Below are 18526 nucleotides of genomic sequence, written 5' to 3' on the forward strand. Positions count from 1 at the left end.
CAGCTCATGTACATTGCCCAAGCTCGGTTTAGAAGAGCTGGTTCAGGTACTCTTGGCAGCGTAGTCATGGTAACACAGAGCTTAGCCTAGCCTAATTGCCCGAATATTTACACAGCTTGTGAGGAGATCTTTATAGCCTGTGCTGAACCACTCTACTTTCCTCACCCAAATTAACGCATTTAAAGGTAGTTCAGATGTGTATACACAAGCTGCAGTCCTACCTTTGACAGCCGAGTGAGTGGATATACACTCTGTTATAGACAGGGCAATTGCACTCAACTGTAGGAGCTTGGTAGCCTGTAACATAAAGCAACAGGCCAAACTCAGACTGATAGTCTGCCGTTACATAAATCGATAGGATGCCCTCCTGTGGCTACTGCCTTCTGTAACAATCTTTCTTAAAAAGAAAGGAAAGCAAAACAAAAAAAAAACATTAGGAATGCAGGGAATTGAAAAATAGACATAAAAATAATGAGAAAATGCTCTATGTGAAGAAAGATTGAAACTCCCAGGACCATGCAGTTAGAGAGAGGACAGACCGTCTCCACGGGTGATAGAATCAGGAGTAATGAGTGATACGTAGAACATAAATGAGATCATCTCTCAGGATGGTGGTTTATGCTGTTGCCACCTCTGAAATAGTTTCAGGCCTGCATGTCTCCTGGGATCATGTAACAGTGGATGTTATATGAGCATAGTTACAAATACTTTTTCCAATGTGTATATTTCAACACTTTTTGTTTATTTTTATCCATATTGGAAAGGTACCACCTGCTTCAATTTCATACACTGCAGCCAAATCAGCTTTGAACTCAGACACAGCACAGGTTTGACTGTTCAGACAACCTTCTTAATAATCTCAGGTTTATGTTCCTGAACCTTGCTTTGGATGAACTGATATTTTTTTGTTGAATGAGTCTTTGATAATCTAGTTTGCAAACTGATACCTTACATACATAAGTGTGCCAGTGCATTAAGAAACTACAAGAAGGGGGCAATTTGCATTTTTATGCAACTTCTTTCTTGCAATGAAATCCTGAAGTACTTAAAGAGCATCAGCAAATTGCAACCATTATACACACATCACCTCATTGCAGGTTTCTCTAGTTTTTATTTCTCTTGGGAAATGTCTACTGTGGAGCTGATGGCCTTGAAGGCTCACACCATTGGTTTCTTGAGTTTTTCTAACCTTGATTTTGAGTTTTGAAATTGTGAAGGCAAAGGAGAATCAAACCCCTGAAAGGGAGGGGGGAATCATTTACATGCAAAGGAACAGTCCAAACAGCACCTTAATATTCCATAAAATAGGAGTTGCAAGTCTGAAAGTCAGTAGTCTTGTCAGCATAGTCCTTGTGTTTTCTTGTTGTCAATTATGATCATTATTAACAACATAGACTTTATAGGGAGTGGGACAGATTGTTGCTCCAGAGAGCTTATTCTGAGCAGGAGCAAATATTACTGTTGGTTTTTCAGAATTTTGAAGGGTGGTTTGGTTTTTGGAGATCCTCAGTTTAACTGATGAATAAACAAGATCAATTTTTCAATCTAAAAAAATCTTGTGAAGCAGTAGGATTTTTTTCAGATAGATTTCATGTACTGTTTTTCTGTATAAGTGAGTTACACAGGAAAGAACATGAGCTTCAACAACTATCAGCAAGTTTATTACTAAGTTCCTGAGGGCACATAAAGAAAATTCCACTGTTATCACAGGGAACTTAAAAACTGACAGCTGAATATGGCTTCTGTATTTGACCTGCCCCTTTCTCTTTTCAGTTTGATGGTTTGACATCTCCATCAGGCTAGATCTGACTTCAGTGCTTTGAAAAATTTCAATAACTATTAATCTTTTTCTCCCACCATTATTTTGTCTTCAGTGACAGCATGCCCCTCCATGTACAACTGAGCAGATCCATATCTCTAGGATTCTCTTTTGTATCCTCTGGTGGAATAGTGGGTTATGCTTCTGCAGATTTCTAAATTTACATGGAGTTTGTTGCGGTTTTGATTATATTCTCTCTCCTCTACGTACTTGTCTGACTGTAGCAAGGTACAGCTTGCAAAGAGAATTCAAGAAGCTTCTTTGATGCTTCTTTGGCTCTTCGTGGGAATGAGTGAGCATGTTGTAATGGCTTTACAATTGTTCCTTTTGGACAACTTCATGAGTTGCTGATTGATTTAAGTGAGACAGCTTCTGAGGACTCTCATATAGCACACATAGAGGTTATGGGGAAGTACTGGATTTCTAATGCTTACCGCAAATGAAGGCAGCACGGTTTCATCTCAAGCTACTGTCCTGCTACACAGGACTTGGTTCCTGTCCCCTTGAGTGGCTATGCTGTCTTGTACCTCATTGCAGGTGTAATGTCAGGTGCCAGTGGCCTAGAAACAAATACTGAACATTGAATTGTTAGTGGCAACTTTGGGTGAATGGTTTTCAATATGTGATTAGGAATGAAGTAGAAATCTTTAAATGGTCACTGTGCCTTGCAATTTGTATAACACAGGTTATGAAAAATATTGCATAGAAATGTATGTTATGTCATGCAAGGTTTTCTATGCAAAATGGAGAAAGTAGAAAAAAAATTATCCAGGCCAGGGCTTTTATTGTTACCTTCAAGAAACGATTCAGCTAATAGTTGAAAAATGTTCTTCTAGATAACATAAGTGCTTTTTATCCACATAAGATAATTCACTGTTGTACTGGGTTGTCTTTTATAAGATTTTTGGGGGAGGCAGTTCAATCAAGAGAATGTTCTCTTCCACGAGACAATGTTAATTGAAAGCAGTATACCTCCCAGTAGGTGACATCCGTGAGTACTCGGACTACCTCTGCAGGGCAGAGTTAGGTTTCCACTAGTGGTTGGTTTGAAAATCTGTCACAAAAGTGAACTGGAAAGCTCAAATAAAAACTGAATTAATTCTAGACTTATGTTCTTGAAGACATGTATTGATCAGGCTTTCAGCATATGTGTTACAGAATTTTTTTTAAACTTTTAAAATAAAAGTTGTTTTCCTTCCCACATCTATTAAAAATTATGTAACACTTTTATCTCATTAAAAATATATCAGAATATACTATTTTGTGGTATCTCTAGTACCAAAAATTGCAAAGGTTTTTTCCCTGATATCTGACAGTGACGTTTGACAAGAAATCTGCATTGAATGAGAAAGTGCCAGTAATATTATTCAGTAAAGAAAAGGGATTGCAGAGGGATGAGTGGGTGCAAAAGGTGAGATATATTTGTGTACTAATCCTGCTGTGAGTGGTAGGAGTGAACACACAGCTCTGCAATTAAGCACTTTGAAACCAGCTTTGAGATTACTGAATAAAAGAAGCCTGGACAACTACATATGTGAACATAGGAAATATGTTTGTTGTAAGAAATACAATGCGTCAGGACTATTGTTGCTGCACATTTTTCCAGCTTAACATAATGTACAAAATAAGAAGAGATGGAGGTGGTGACTGTGACTGCACTTTCAATATCCAGCCTCAGGTACAAAAATTAGTCTGTGCTGTAGACAAGGCTAGGAACATGAGTTCATTTTGTTGTGTAAGATCTGAAGTGTGATCAAAGGGTAATTTCGTGAAGATGTTTTCCCCCCCTGCCCCCCCCCAGCTGTAAAGAAAGTCATTGAGTGGTGACACAGAAGATGCTGAGAGGGCTAATGTTTGTGACTGTTGGCAGATGACAGCTATGGAGCAATATTGGCCACAGCTGCTAAGGAAAACACAGGCCAAACCAGCTACCTTCTGATTAGACTCTCTTAAATCCAGATTTAGTATTTTGGAAAATCACTTCCTTTTCCTTGCACAACAGTTTTCTGTGGTTTGATGGGAGACTTTCTCCTTTGGCAGTCAGTTTTGGGGGGTGGGGGAGCCAGGGCCATGACATGGGCAGGCATTAACCCCCTGTCCTCAGCCCCATGGTGCCCAGCCAGGGGACTGACATGAGGCCCGATGGTGGCCGCAGGGATGAGGCCAGGACGATGCCTGGCTGGGAAACCACATTGGTGGTTTGGGGCTGGGGAGGGAGCTGGCTGTGACATGGAGTGATGGCTGAGCTTAAAACAGCCTTGAGAGGGGGGGAGGCCCTGTAGGGGCTCCTTGCAGCCAGCTCCCACCCAGCTCCCTTCCAGCCATCAGGCCCAAGCCCTGTGGCTGCCTCTGGAGAGGTCTGGTTAGGAACCCACAGCCAGACCCCCGGGGGGGGGGGTGGGGGGGTGGCATGAGGCTGCAGAGGTCCAGGGCGACAGAGCAAATGCTTAATAGGACATGGCTCAATTTTTCTCTTGCTTATGTTACTCACCAAAGCTGGGGTGCTGCTAGGGACTCTCTGTCAGATTCTTGGTCTGATGGAGAAAGGCCGTTGCAGTGCAGCCACTGAAACAAAAGCCTTGGCACCTGCATTTCCTGAGGTAGGTAAAATGGTCTCCGTATTTCTGAAACCACTACTTCATAGTAGACTTGCTATTTATCAGCCCATACCTAGTCTACCATATGGGGATGACCATCACACAGAATGATCTGGGTAAATTCCTGAAGCCTCCTGAACTCCTTGATTCCCTGGATGTTAGTGAATTGAGTTTCAATCTGAGTTTGGAGTCATACATGCCTTGGGGTAGAAGCTGATCCCATCCATTACTACTGGCATATGTTTTAATCATAATGTATGGGCAGCATTGGTGACTGTTGATCATGTCGAACCATCTGGCATTATTAACTAATGCTGGGATATTTGTGGTCATTTGCTGATAGCATAGTGCTACTCTTGAATATTTCTTACTGCTCTTAATAGGCAAGCCTTGAGCAATTGGCCATTTTTTAAAATCTCAAGCTCTCTCTTAAGTCTTTGTCTGTAAATATTTGATTATATTTGATACAATATATTAAAATCCATAAGAAATCTACAATAAAAATACAACCGCAGGATTTTCAGTATAATGGTGATATTCAGTTGCATGTTTACCTTGCATAGAAGATCAGGCACACAGTAAATATCTCAGGTTTATTTTACAAAGCTTTTGAACAGGGTGAGGTTGAGATGGCTGAGGTCTGATTCCTACCAGTATGAATTGTGGGAGTCTACCAGAAGAGGTGACTCTGAATTCAGATGATTAAATGAATCTACTACTTCAGCCTGCAGTATGTGTTCCTGAAGTCATGTTGAATGGAGTGGTAACGTTGATGTTGGACATAACAGAAAGCATGTTCCCATCCAATCTGTTAAAAGAATGCATGAAGGTTTTTTTGAAGTTGCCTGACTGGATTGCTGAAGCTATCTCCAGGGTCTTTTTCACCTACCTCATGTATAAGAATGAGTTTCTTGTTTACTAAACTTGTTTATTAAGCAGTAATATTAAGCAGTGGATAGTAAAGAGGGGTGTTCAGAAAAAATAGCATAGTAATTTAAACTCTAGTGAACTTGGCTTGTAAAGGAATGTTAACTGAGTGCATCCTGCTGTCCTGATGTTTGGGTCTAATAGACAGTTCTGTGTTTCTCCATTTTTTTGTAAAAGAAGACAAAAGACAGTAGCTCTTCTTCCCCAACAGGTGAAGTTGGCCTTTCTCTATATACCTGTAGGTTTCTATGTAAATATACAAGCTTTTTATTTATATTAAAAAGAGTACTTTAATTAAAGGTCTTGCATGTGTATGCATGATTTATTATTATCTGGTATAAATATGTAAAACTGGATAGATTCATCTATGATGGTAAAAAAATTCCTGATTCTATTTATGACCAATATTTCTGACTGATTTTGCTGCTAGATAAATGATTGTGTCTCAAAGCCACAGGTGGTCTTCCTTTCTTCTCTTTGATTTTACTCTATCATGATTTGCTACAATTTTCAGTCAGTGTTTTCTTTTGTCAAAAGTTCTCGTGGCATAAGTGAATCTAGGTACAGCTTTAACCTAACAGATATTCATTGTCCAAAAGAAGGCAGAAGTTCTATTAATGGGTATTGGTATCAGGATGAATAGTGCTTTTCATTGTACTTTTTTGCCATACTATTATACCCTCCTAAAGCAGCACACATAAAAGGAGGCTGTGTTGGTGAGACTGTAGAGCTTTCTGGATTCAGGACTGCAGATGGGATCAAAGCAAACAGTAGACAGTCATAGTCCTGCAGTTCTGCTGGATGACAGTACATACCTACAGCACCAAAATCCTTGTGGTTCCCAGCCAAACAGACATCTCACCAACTACCTCTGGGTGACAGCTTCTTCATTGCAATGAAGAGTCTCTGAGAAGTTGCTGACAGGAACAGACTGTTAAACTATCAAGATATATCAAAGACATTTTCCTGCTTGTTTTCTTTATTCCCTATCTAGCAGAACATACCTGATATCTGGCAATATCAAGTTGGCAATATTTCTACATTTGTTACTCCTTTTTTTTTCTGCATATGCAATATTGATGCTGAGGAAAGTCAGTACTGCAGTTTTCCATTGAAAAGGCAGGGGGTTTTGTTGCAAATATTCTTATGTCTTTTCTTAGGATTCTGTGGGCAGATATATACAGTGAAGTCTGTTTCTCTAATTGAACTGTGGCAGACTTTTATTGCTTTCAAAGATCTGTTTAGATCTTTGTTTCTTCTATAGAACTTAGAGGAGTATCTGGTTATTAACCTCTCTGTCCTTCTGATGGCATCTGGGAAGCTAGGAGTAGACCTCGTAATTCCTCTTCACGATAGCATAGGAACATACTGAATATCTGCCAGGAAAACTTCTAAGGTAAGTTCGGTTAGTGTTGATAATATATTTTGTCAGTAGTACAGCTGACTATGGGAGAAGTTAATGCACGGGTCAACACCCTGTATCAGATGAGATGGAACATTGCAGATAAGACCAGACTATGCATGTGTGTCATTAGTTCATGTTGAAATGAAAGAGAAAATCCTCCACTCTAGAAGGCAAAATCTGCCCTGAAAACTCACACGATGCATTGTTTCCTATATCTTTGTGTCCACCTCTTACCACCTTACTGGTTTGAATTGTCAGTGGCATTTCCTCATTTCCTACCCACCCTTCAAGGATACTAGTAAATGCGAGGAAGTTTCCTGGTTAAGAGCACTCAGAAGCACAAATGTTCTACCCTGGTGACTGGATCCAATATCTGGCATCATTAACAGCCTGAGTGAGTCCCATTGCAAGTATAATAGAATTATATCCAGCCTTATAACTCACAATGGGCTGGGACATTGATTTCCTACTGAATATTCAACATAGCTATCAGCTATGACAGAAATTGTCTATCAGCTCAAACCAGAAATGCTTAATAGTGTTCCATCCCCTCTACCCAGTTCAGCCTTGGGCTCAGCAGGAGAATTCTATTTGTTTTTTTAAACTCTGCCTGTCCTAATCACAAATTATTTTTCCCAAATAATGGAAGGCGATATGGTGAAGCAAACATCCCAAGACCTCGGGTCCCACTGTATGCTCTGGATGGGAAAGGAAAGAAACTAACGTTAAGGAGGAGACCTTTGTAGGGGACTAGCCTTTCCCAGTCTGAGACATGCAAAGGAAAGTCCTTTAGAAGCTTTCAATGTGCAGAGGTAAATGAAGGTCCTTGTGCTTCTTTTGGAGCAGATGGACCCTTACACCAGCTAAGAACACATACTGATATTCTTAATTCAATGCAAGATATTTTTAAGCATTGTAAGACATCATCCACATACCATGTGCTTTTGAATACTTTGTGAGAGTCAGACTGCTGGCCTGTTCGTCTGTTCTTCAGGGTATTCTAAAGGATATTCTAGTATATCTAGTGGTGTATTCTTTAGACTGAAAAAGCTATTATAACTGCAGAAATGCAATGGATGAGGGATGGATAAAGCACCAAGAATGGAAACTTCTCTGAACAAGAGAGACATGCTTGTGTTTATAATGCTAAGGAGTAATAAAATTGTCTGAAATGAAAGTTTATTTGGCAAGAGGAAGTTATGAGGCTCATTGCCTACAGATCATTAAAGATCCATCATTGAGGTTGTAAGCTCAGGTCATGCAATTTTTCGGAAAGACAGAATACAAGAGGGAAACAAAGCCTGGTAATATTCATTAGTTGTGTATAATTAAAAGCGTAAAATGAATGAATCTATTATGGCTTGCATTACAGCAGAGAAGGACTAATGGCCAAAATCGGAGATTAGCCTGAAGGAGTCTAAACTGTTGTAATTTACAGTTTACATAAAATCTTCCCTGAAAGACTGATCTGTCATTCATTTAGAAAGCTTTTATTCTAGCTGTGCAGAGGGGACCTTAATTCTGGACATGGAACATCTTTGTTGGCTCTGAATTCCCCATAATGATGCCTGTGGCACAGAAGTCAGAATAGAAATTTCTGTATTGTTGCTATATGTCAGGAATCTCCTGCTTCCTGCATCCTAGGCTAGGAAGTTGGGCTTGTGTCAGAGACAGTCCCAAAGGCTACTTGTGCTGCCTGGATCACCTAAAGGACACAATATTGCAATTTGTCACTCTTGGAGGTGATGAAACAATGAATGCTGAATTAAAGTTCACATTAGTTTTTAATAGAAAGTGAAATGATCGATATCTACCAAGAAAACAGAATTGCGGTGGGAGAGATGGGACCTCTAGATCGCATTTTGGATTCAGGGCATTACTAGTATTGCTTTACTTCAGACTTAAAATTTTACACAATTATTTGTAACACTAAACAAAACAAGCATCTGAAAGTTCCCAGTGGACTGAAATGAACTTGAGTGAAATATGAAGGAGTCAGCAATAAATATTCTAGTTCATATAAATACCTATTCGACATAAGAAATGATCCTGACTAAACATAATGTAAAATCACTAGACCAATTTAGACAAGAATAAAAGTCAACAACTATGAAAAGTGTAAGCAACAACAGGAGAGGACATAAATAATGAAAAGAATTTAAGCAAAATACTGAATGCTATAAAAAGAAGTATGCATTAGCCATGCCAGGAGAACTAAAATTAGACCTATAGAAACACATATACAAGACTTTTCTTAGGTAACAAAACAGAATTCACTGAAGAAAGAAATTAAAACATTAGATGAGGGGATTAGAAAAGAAGATGGAGGGAATGATAAAGCAGACAATTAACATGGATGCTTCTCCAGTGTATTTACTTGAGAGATCAGGAAAAATATGCCATCTGACACTATTTGTGTATGCAGTATTCTGGATGATTTTGTGACCAATGATGCAGAAGCATTTAGTGATTTAGCACAAATGAAAGCTATCAAGTCTCCAGAACTAGATGGAATTTCTTCTAAGGTTTTATTAAGGAGGCTATGGAAGAAATATGCAGGGCAGTGGAAAGCAGCATAGAACAATTGTCAGGCTACAGCGGGTTAAGAGTAAAAACAGTAAAAAATATTGTGAAATTCATTTGTTGTCCTTATGCAGGCCTTAGTAAGGTAGATCTCAAATTGAACATCATAGCGGAGTTTTGTTTGAGTTAAGATGTCTAGTGGATTTGATCAGGGTCTGAAGCCATGATTTGCGTGCCAGAGGAGGACTCTAATCTGGTGGCTATAATGAAGCCTGAAGGTGGTTTCTCTGAGGTTCTCCTACTGATATGACTCCATTGATACAAATAAATACATTTTCAGAGGACAAGAAAGGAGGAGAAATTGATTTAGCCAATACCTTGGCTTCATGCTGGCACAAATAAAAAAAAAAAAAATCCATTTTCCATATAGCTTTGTAAATTTAAAAGATTGATCAGAGCAAGAGTGAGAGGATAGAAAGGCTTGCTCTTCCAATGTATAGAGAAAGTAAGTAAAAGGGAACAAGCTGCATAAGTTTGCTTGAGTTGAGCAGACTGGACCGAGCTCTCATGCATTGAACTTGGAAAATGTTTTCTCTTGCTCTCTGTGTACAAAACACCTCATGAGGGAAGGTCTGCTTGTGCCCTAGGCTGTTCCTGTTCATTGGGTTAATGGAAAACTGCAAATGCCCTTCACTACACTAGATTTTAAACCCTAAATATGCAAAGCGCTACCTCTGCTTTACGTCAGCTGCACATTTGTCTCCTCTGACAAGTGATGCAAAAGGAGAACATGATCTGGGTTGTGGTGTGGTGTTGTGTTGTGTTTTGTTTTTTTCCTCTCCAGTAGCTTGATCCTAGTAACTAATAAACAAGTACAGGTGTTGCTCATGTTACTTTATGTCTCCAGCTGGCCCTTTCAAAACTCCATAGTCTTCCTGCAGCTTTCATGACTGTGGCAGGTGTGTACTTTCTAACCGGAGTTTCAGGACCAAAAAGTTCAGATATATCACTTGTTTTCACCTTTGTGACCACCTAATGTTTTTATTTTCACATACATATTTTCTTGCCAGTTTGAAGCTTACACCTTTTGGTTTGTTGCTGCACACCCTCACTGGTAGAACAGAAAAAGCTGTTTTACAGAGGAGCTTGTTCAACACTGTGCAAAGTAAATGTTTCTGCATATGCTTCTGTTAATTTGTTTTAATATCGACATGTGAAGAGTGTAATTAAGAAAATATGACACTATCCTATAATTGAGACTAGACAGTTATAAATCCATTTTCCTGTCTCACTTCCATATGTTTTGTTGTTAATTCTGCTGAGTAAATGTGTCATTGAGACAAGGTGTTGGAAACTTTCAGCTCATGCGTCACCCATCCAATTTTTAACAGAAAATATTAGCCTGGGAGTGATACTGCAGCAAGAAAGAATGTAGTTTAAATATCAGATCCGGGGCTGAATTTGCAGGTCAAACAGCTCCATGGAATGCTCTTTTAAGTTCTAAATGCAGCAGATTTTTTCAGGACTTAAGAGATAGTGCACAATTAGGCTTTTTATGTGGGCATTTTTCACAAGAAAGGCAGACTCTAGTATCTTCCATAATGAAACTGAGAAGGAGTAAATGTTAAAGGGGACCTAAGCCTCTAAATTGCTTAATTTTGTATATGAGTTCCTTTTTTATATAAGGCCTGATCTCCTGCCTGGTTTTTTTTGTCTTGTATCCTGGGAGTAAAAGAAAATTGTGAGGAAGTGGGATATTGCATACATTCATACAATATCGTTCATTTGGGGACTGTGACATTTCATTATGGGCTGGCAAGAACTGCAGTAATACATATTGCAGCTCAGATGGGGTCTCCTTAAGCTCATATAGAAGTGCTAAATATTTTCCAGGCACAATGTCTGAGATTGTCAGAATTTAACAAATGTTTCCTTGAGCAAGAGGCCAAGTGGGATGTTGAACTGTTCCAAGGCCCTAACTTTATGTACAACTCTAAACCTCTAGACACAATGGTCATGTACTTTCTCCTGAGGCAAGGCAGCATTATTTTATAGATGAATGTTTTTTATTATTATAAAACTTTGATTTATGAATTTTAATATTAAACAAAACAGTGCTTTCAAGTGAATTGATCTTGAAACAAGAAAATATGTTGTCATTTAACTGTATGTTTAATAGTATGCTACTTATAATTGTAATGATTGTTTGCCAAGCATAGTTTCAAATAAAGAAATGCGCAGATGGTTTTCTTATTTAAGTGCATTAAAATGCATACAGAACGTTTAGAAGTGCAAATCCTTTAAATCAACTACTTGACAAAATCAGGCTTTGTTCCAAGTTGTTGTAATAGAGTCTCTTGCATATAAATAAAAGATTGTGTGGCAGAAAGAGAGAGAATAAGTCATCTGTAGAACAGCAGTCAAGAACTGGAGTCTGAAAAGTGCAAAAACACAGGGCTTTTATAGTACTGAGGAGTTAGAAGGTTGGAGAAGTAAATTGTCTGCAGTTATTTCTGTGGCTGATTGTACAGTAGCAGCAAGATTATGTTGATGCATTTGCCCCATTATAGTGACTTAGAGGGAATTTACTCTTTTTAATACCTCAGTGCCAGAAGCCAGCATTGCATTATTTTGATTTATAGCATTATTAGCAGAGTTTATATTTCAGTGCCCCCTCTTAATCCTCCCATTTATAGTGTTATACCAGTTTCTCTTGGATTTCAGCAGTGTCTTCAGAAAGACAGTAGTTTTCCAAGGGAACAGATGTTAAACCAATGCTAACTGTGATTTATGATGATCAAAATATACAGATGTGAAGGCTCATGGATAGGCGGCCCTGTGATGGAAAGCTTGGCACTTATTGTGCTGGAAATATTTTTTTTTTTTTTTTTTTCTGGGAAATTCAGAAGGGATCTGCAATTGGATCAGAGTCTCAGTAAAGATAAATCTGAAGGTGACTATCTCCCATGATGAAAAGGAGATTTGAGGAAGCCTATGAGGAAAGACTCAGGAAAACTTTGAGAAAATAGTAAGAAGTGGGAGAGTTGCTCTTGCCAGAAGGAGCAAAAGAGAGCTAGAAGACAAAAAAATATGAAATGGAGAATTTGATGAGGTTGGAGATAGGTTTGTGATCACCAAATTGACTTGTTTTTTACTGGCAAGCTCCAGTTTTGTTGTACAGTATCTCTTCTTTCCTATGATTATAGAAGTCTAGGTCCATCTAGGAAAACTAAGGAGCAAGTAAGGAAATGTTGGTGGAGTCAAACAAAAAGGGAGATTGGCCCAAACATGGTGTGAGAAACTGCAGTGGCGCTCAGGCCAGAGGGGTGTGGTTAGGTGTTTCAGGTAGATGAGATGCTTGACACGAAATGTCTGCAGTCATGAAGTGGAACAATGGGTTATTTGCTAGCTCAGTGGCCTAGCTGTGAGGTTGGATTTGAGAAGGTTTCATTTTAATTTCCCTATTTTTTCTTTATGGTTGAGTAGGTGGAATACTGAAGACAGCTCTTCAGGAGATACTAGTACACCTCTCGGGTGTCTCAGGCAGAGTAATGAATATTCTTTGCTGGTACTGCGAATGCAAAAAGTGGAATGGTATCAGAAATACATGCAGTGAGGAAAGGCTTACATCAAAGACTATTTTGTAATACAAAGCAGATGAAACAGGGAAGAGATCTATCTAGCTGCAGCTGCCAGTCTTCTAGTTGGATCATTTTGATCCTCCTGTTCTGGCTGGTGACCGTGATAATATTGGGTGTCACCATTTAGTGCTTTTGAAAGCAGTATAGCTAGTGCTGTTTGCCTGAATATATGGGATCTAGAGACTAAAAAGCATGCTTGCCTTCTCTTTTGGTGACTCTTTAATAAAAGTTTTTTATATAGACAGTAAAATTAAAAATTTAATCTCTGACAGGGTAACTGTTACATTGCTGCTGTCTGTATTTAATGCTAAAATAAAAGAAGATGCAGCATAAAGCTAATAAATTGCAACACTGTTTACCAAATATGAGTAAATTGTAGCAAATTTCTTGTGATTCATACAGCCTTCAGAGGACAGGATTTACTCTATGTCCTCCAAAGATCTGAGTTATTGTATGGAATGACCAATAGCGTAATGAAATACTGATCTTGCTAAATTAGGTGTATGTTAGGCTCAGGAAGAGTGAAGACAAGAACTGGCATTTTGTTCTATATTCGAGTTTTGTTGTATCTAGCTATAATAAATCAATATTGGTACAAATGAAAGTGTCATTTATTTCTGACTGATTGTATTTTATATCCTCTCTGCTCTCATGGAGTAAGGTTCAGAGGAATAGAAACAGATCAAAATCTTGACAGAATAAGCCTTTGTTTAAAAACATTGCACATGCCAGTGGTGCATGAACTTCTTTCCTTCCCACTGTGGGGGTGTGTGTTTCTGCTGGGAGCAGAATTTTTTGTTCACAATAATATATGCATGTATTTTTGCATGCATACTTGAGTTTGGAAGCAGACTTCATAGGGATTACTTTTTTACTCTTTCAGGTTTGGGGTTCATCCAAGAAGCAGAGATAATACCCTGTGAGGCCAGTGATGAAGGACAGATAACAAGTACTTAACTGTGAATAAAATAGTCCTCAAATTGGAAGTGGAAAACCAGGTCTACTAAGTTGGACCAAAAGCTGGTTTCCCCCCAGTACCCTGTTTCTAACAGTGGTCATAAACATCTCGTAGAGGAAAAGTAAGAGTAGGCAGGCATACTTCATTTAATATTCCTCTAGACTGCTGACCTAGTTGTCACTTATATCTGTTCAGTAGCTATCAATAATTTTCTTCTGTGAACTTGAGCCTGTGTATTCTCTAACATCCTGTGGCATGAAGAATTTCCTTTTTCTGTTGGATTTGAGCCTGACTTCTGGCTTCCTCTCAGTTCTTGTCCTCGGAGACGGCATGAGCAGCCAGCCCATCCTAGCACCACAGTTCCTGCCACTTCTGATTGCAGAAAACTCTGTTGTTGCTCGTCTGATCTAAGGAGTCCAAATTTACTTCTTCCTCATCCAGAAGCCATTCTGTACCTTGTAGCCCTTCTCTGAACCTTTCCGTTTTAACCTCAGATGTGAGTAGATGTATAGAGTAGCATAAAAGATATTCTCTCTGCTTGTGTCATAAGAGGACCAGCCTTTTAAAGATATAGTGTTCCATCACTAGCACAGCATAGTCTCTCTTTCTTGTATTTCTTGTACCTTGGTATTTCTGTGTGACAGTGTTTTGCTTCCACCAAGTTTCCAGCATGCTTATTCATTCTCGGCTAGACGTTCCTTTTCTGCTCTCTTATTTCTTAGATTTTTAGCACTGTATTAAAGCATGCATTTTGGTCCTCTTGGCATCCCATTTAAATGATACTCTGGCATTTCTTATATGACTATTTCCTATTCTTCATGAGTTAGAGAACTTGTATGGCTTTCTCTGTAAAAGATATGCTCTTTCATACACCTTGGCTCTTCCCCACTCTTCAGTTTAAAAGTTCACTTACAACCTTTTTGTCTTTAAAGGCCAGCAGTCTGGTTTGCTTACAGTTCAAATTAAATCCATCCTTCCTCTTTGGCCTTCTTTTACTCCAGAAGCATTCCATCTGAATCATGGGGAATTAATTTCTGATATGAAATTTGCTTACAAAACCTATTCTCTGAATATGTTTAAACAAAAAGCAGGAGAAAAGGTTTTAAAATGTAACAGGGTATAGAAATATGATATAAATTTTAAAATGTTGTTACTGGTTTTAGCTATTTTGCATAAATTTCAAAATTAAAGAAGAAAATTAACCTATCCTTTAACTAGTCTACAAAACAACTGTGACAAACTATTGTGACAAATTTTCAATGAGATCAAGACTGACTGTAATTGCAACTTCAGTTCTCTTAAGAAATATTTAAGAATATATAGGTGAAAAGGATTTACTGTGGTCTTTACTGCCATTTTCATTATACAAGGGATAGTCTTGTTCTCACGAAACATCCAAATAATATATTAGATAAAAATTCTGCCTTGTGAAGAAATACAGATTCTGACTATAAGAAGTATTTTAATTGCATTCAGTCCTGGCAGTACTGAAATAGAATTTCAATAGACTGTTTCTGAAAAGTCATCTTTTTATGGAAGAAGCCCATCTTGCATCAAAGCTAGTGGAAGCTCACCTGAGCGACCACTCATCCAGTTTGACAGTGAGCTAGAGCATACAGAAAGTGTCTAAATGCTGTGCTCACCCTTTTCATGGTACCAATTTTTTGCTTGTTTAATGAATTCACAGAATTATATTGGGTCTTCATCTGTCAGACATTAATGGTTAGTCTTTTGACTGTAAAAAACCAACAAAGCTGAAAATGAACCAGGTTTCAACATTTCTTTCACATCAACAGCATTCTTTACTTGGATTATTTTCATTGTCTAACCAAGTTATTACCAGGAAACTAGTCTCCTGAGACTATAGATGACAGAGGAAAAAAAAAAAAAAAAAAAAACCAAACCACCTCTTCCAGGTTATTAGATTAGGAATTTAAGGTTGTCTGATTTACCCACTGAGGGCTACTTCTCTTGTCTACAGAGGGAGTGAAATGACTGCTGATGTTGGAAGTATAAAGCTAATAACTGTACATTTACAGTAGTTTTTGTGACTGAGATTTATGAGATTTTCTCAGGTGTTGTTGTTTGCCCTTCAACCTCTATCTGTACTAATAATGACAATATTTGGAAAAGAAAAAATGACTGGACGTGGAGAGCGTTCAAAGTTAGGAAATATGCTTTTGTATGAAATGAGCACTTTTCTGGATGGAAATCGATTGCTGAGAGATAATAAACAAGGAAACCAATAACAAGGCTTTCTTTTTGCTTTTCAAAGGAGGGTTGCAATTAAAAATAAACTTTAATTTTATTATAGAATTACAATTAAAACAAATAATCTTTACTTCTGTTAGGCTGGATTTATTAACATCTTGTTATCTTACTACATTCCAATTTCTCTGTAACAATTGCTAGCTCTTGTCTGAAAAATCTTTCCTTTGGTAGGCTTTAGTGCACTTGGTTATTGAGGCATCCACAGGATTGTTGCTAGGTAAACAAAACATGGTCTCTGCTTGTTGTTTGAAAGAATTAATATAAAATAATGTGAGTGTATAAATGAAAATTAACACAAAGTATAAGCATTCTTTATATCACATGGTGATGTTCTTAGGAGAAACTAATTTAAACAAGACTCTACAAATGTAAGGTACAATACACACTACATGTAAATACTGAACAAAAAATACAATCTAAACTGATGATACATAATAAAATGTACAGAATTTCCATCCTGTTTGAGTAGTTCTGGTGACTGCAACTTCTTACCCTGCTCTTGCCAAGTCTTGCAAGGAACTTACTTGATTCACCCCCCCCCCCCCCCCCCCCCCCCCCAACAGTGAAATCTGAGATCTGGAAAATGTGCAGCACAGCCCTACTCTTCAGTACTGCAAAAGAAAGTAAATCATTTATCTGAGAATCTGACATGTTGCCATATGTGACATATTCTGCTCTTTGACAGAATCGGCTGCTTTTCACATTTTATTATAGAGGTAGAAAACTTATAGAAAGGAATCCTCAAAAATCTGTGCAGTTTACGTGTGTTATATTGCTTGGTGTGTGAGTGGTCATAAGGGCATAACTTGCAATACTCCTTTCAATGAGTGTTGGGAATCATAACTGAAAATTATTGTAATTTTGATTAGATATTTTTTCTCTCTTTCTCTCCTCTTAAGAAAATAGACAGATTTCCCCCTCCCCTGAACTTATTGCTCATTTCCCTTCTGATTTTTCTCTTGGCTTTGGTATACAGTAAGTATATCCCAGAAGGTGAGATAGTTCAGCTGTAATAGTGTTTTTATTATCAAATCTACTTGCCATTGTTTCTCTGCAGTAATATTTGAAATAGGATATCATTTCACAAAGTAAATTAAGAGGTTATTAAGGGTAGATAATATCCCTTTCATAGAGCTCCACTCCTTGCTGAAACCATAAAAATACTAACTGTATATTTTCTATTAAAGTATTCTGTTCTATGAACTCTATACAAAATAATTGTTTTGGTTACTTCAGGCCCATAGGATCTAAAAATCCTTATAACGTTTGCATAAATTATGCCATTATAAGAATCATAAGAGATTGCCTTTTTTCTAAAAGAACAATATAGATGCAGTTGCCATTACTTGTCTTGCAGTTTTCATGTGAAAACATACTTTTTGATGAAAGATATCTTGACACTTCACTGTAATAATTTGACAATGGGAGCTAGGCTTTAATAAAAGTAATCAGATGGCATAAGTTCATGGCAAATTTCCTAATTTAAAACATAGCTCTTGAGTTAGACTCACCCAGTGATGAGTAGAATATTTTGAGTGGGAATTAGTGACTTGTGAGTTTCCAACAAGATTACCATATGTTATCTGAGTCCTGGAAGTAGAGTCAATAACCAAGGTCCTGTTGTATTTACAACTGCTTGAGATTTTTTCCCTTATGTAACATGAGCAGATGTTTCTCCTTTTTCCTGCTGAAGGATGAGGACAAGTAGTCTTGCTTCTTTTGAAGAGACTTGGAGGGGCTGGCAGGCAGAGGAGGAAAAAATGTAGATTCAGAAATTGTGGTGCACAAGCCTTTTAATCCACTAAGAGTTGTTAGGTTTTCTTCATCTTTGTTGCTGCCCCTGGCAAAAAGATTACCCACAATTTCCATCAATGGAAAACTGATAAAAGACCCTGCCTAGGTGGCTTGGAAGTGCTTGAGGTACTGCCCACTAGGCCTGTGAGGTCCACACAATGCACAGCAGCTCAGGTCCCATAAACAGGAAAACCCCATTAACATAGACTCACTCAAATAATTAATAGGTTAATAGATTTACCAGATCATAGATCTATTAAGAGTTAAAGTATATTGTTATGGATGGAGTGTCGTAGTGACACTCATTACCACTAAGTGCCTCTGTGTCCTGCTCCCTTGTGCTATACAAGTGTGTCCAAAGGACAGCCCCTCATAAGAACCCAAGAACAAACATGCACCTCAGATGCTTCACAGGCTCGCTATTTGTCTGTTCTTACAGAACAGTTTCAAAATTCAAAAGCCTTAAAATCTCTTTTTAAAAGCCACCCCTACTCAAACAGCTATGCCTACCTTATACTTCTTTGACTGAGTTTATATCACAAATAATATCCACACAGCTGCCTTCTGTAATAAAGAACATTTTTTCTATTG

The sequence above is a fragment of the Harpia harpyja genome, chromosome 5 (assembly GCF_026419915.1).
Source record: "Harpia harpyja isolate bHarHar1 chromosome 5, bHarHar1 primary haplotype, whole genome shotgun sequence".
NCBI lineage: Eukaryota > Metazoa > Chordata > Aves > Accipitriformes > Accipitridae > Harpia > Harpia harpyja.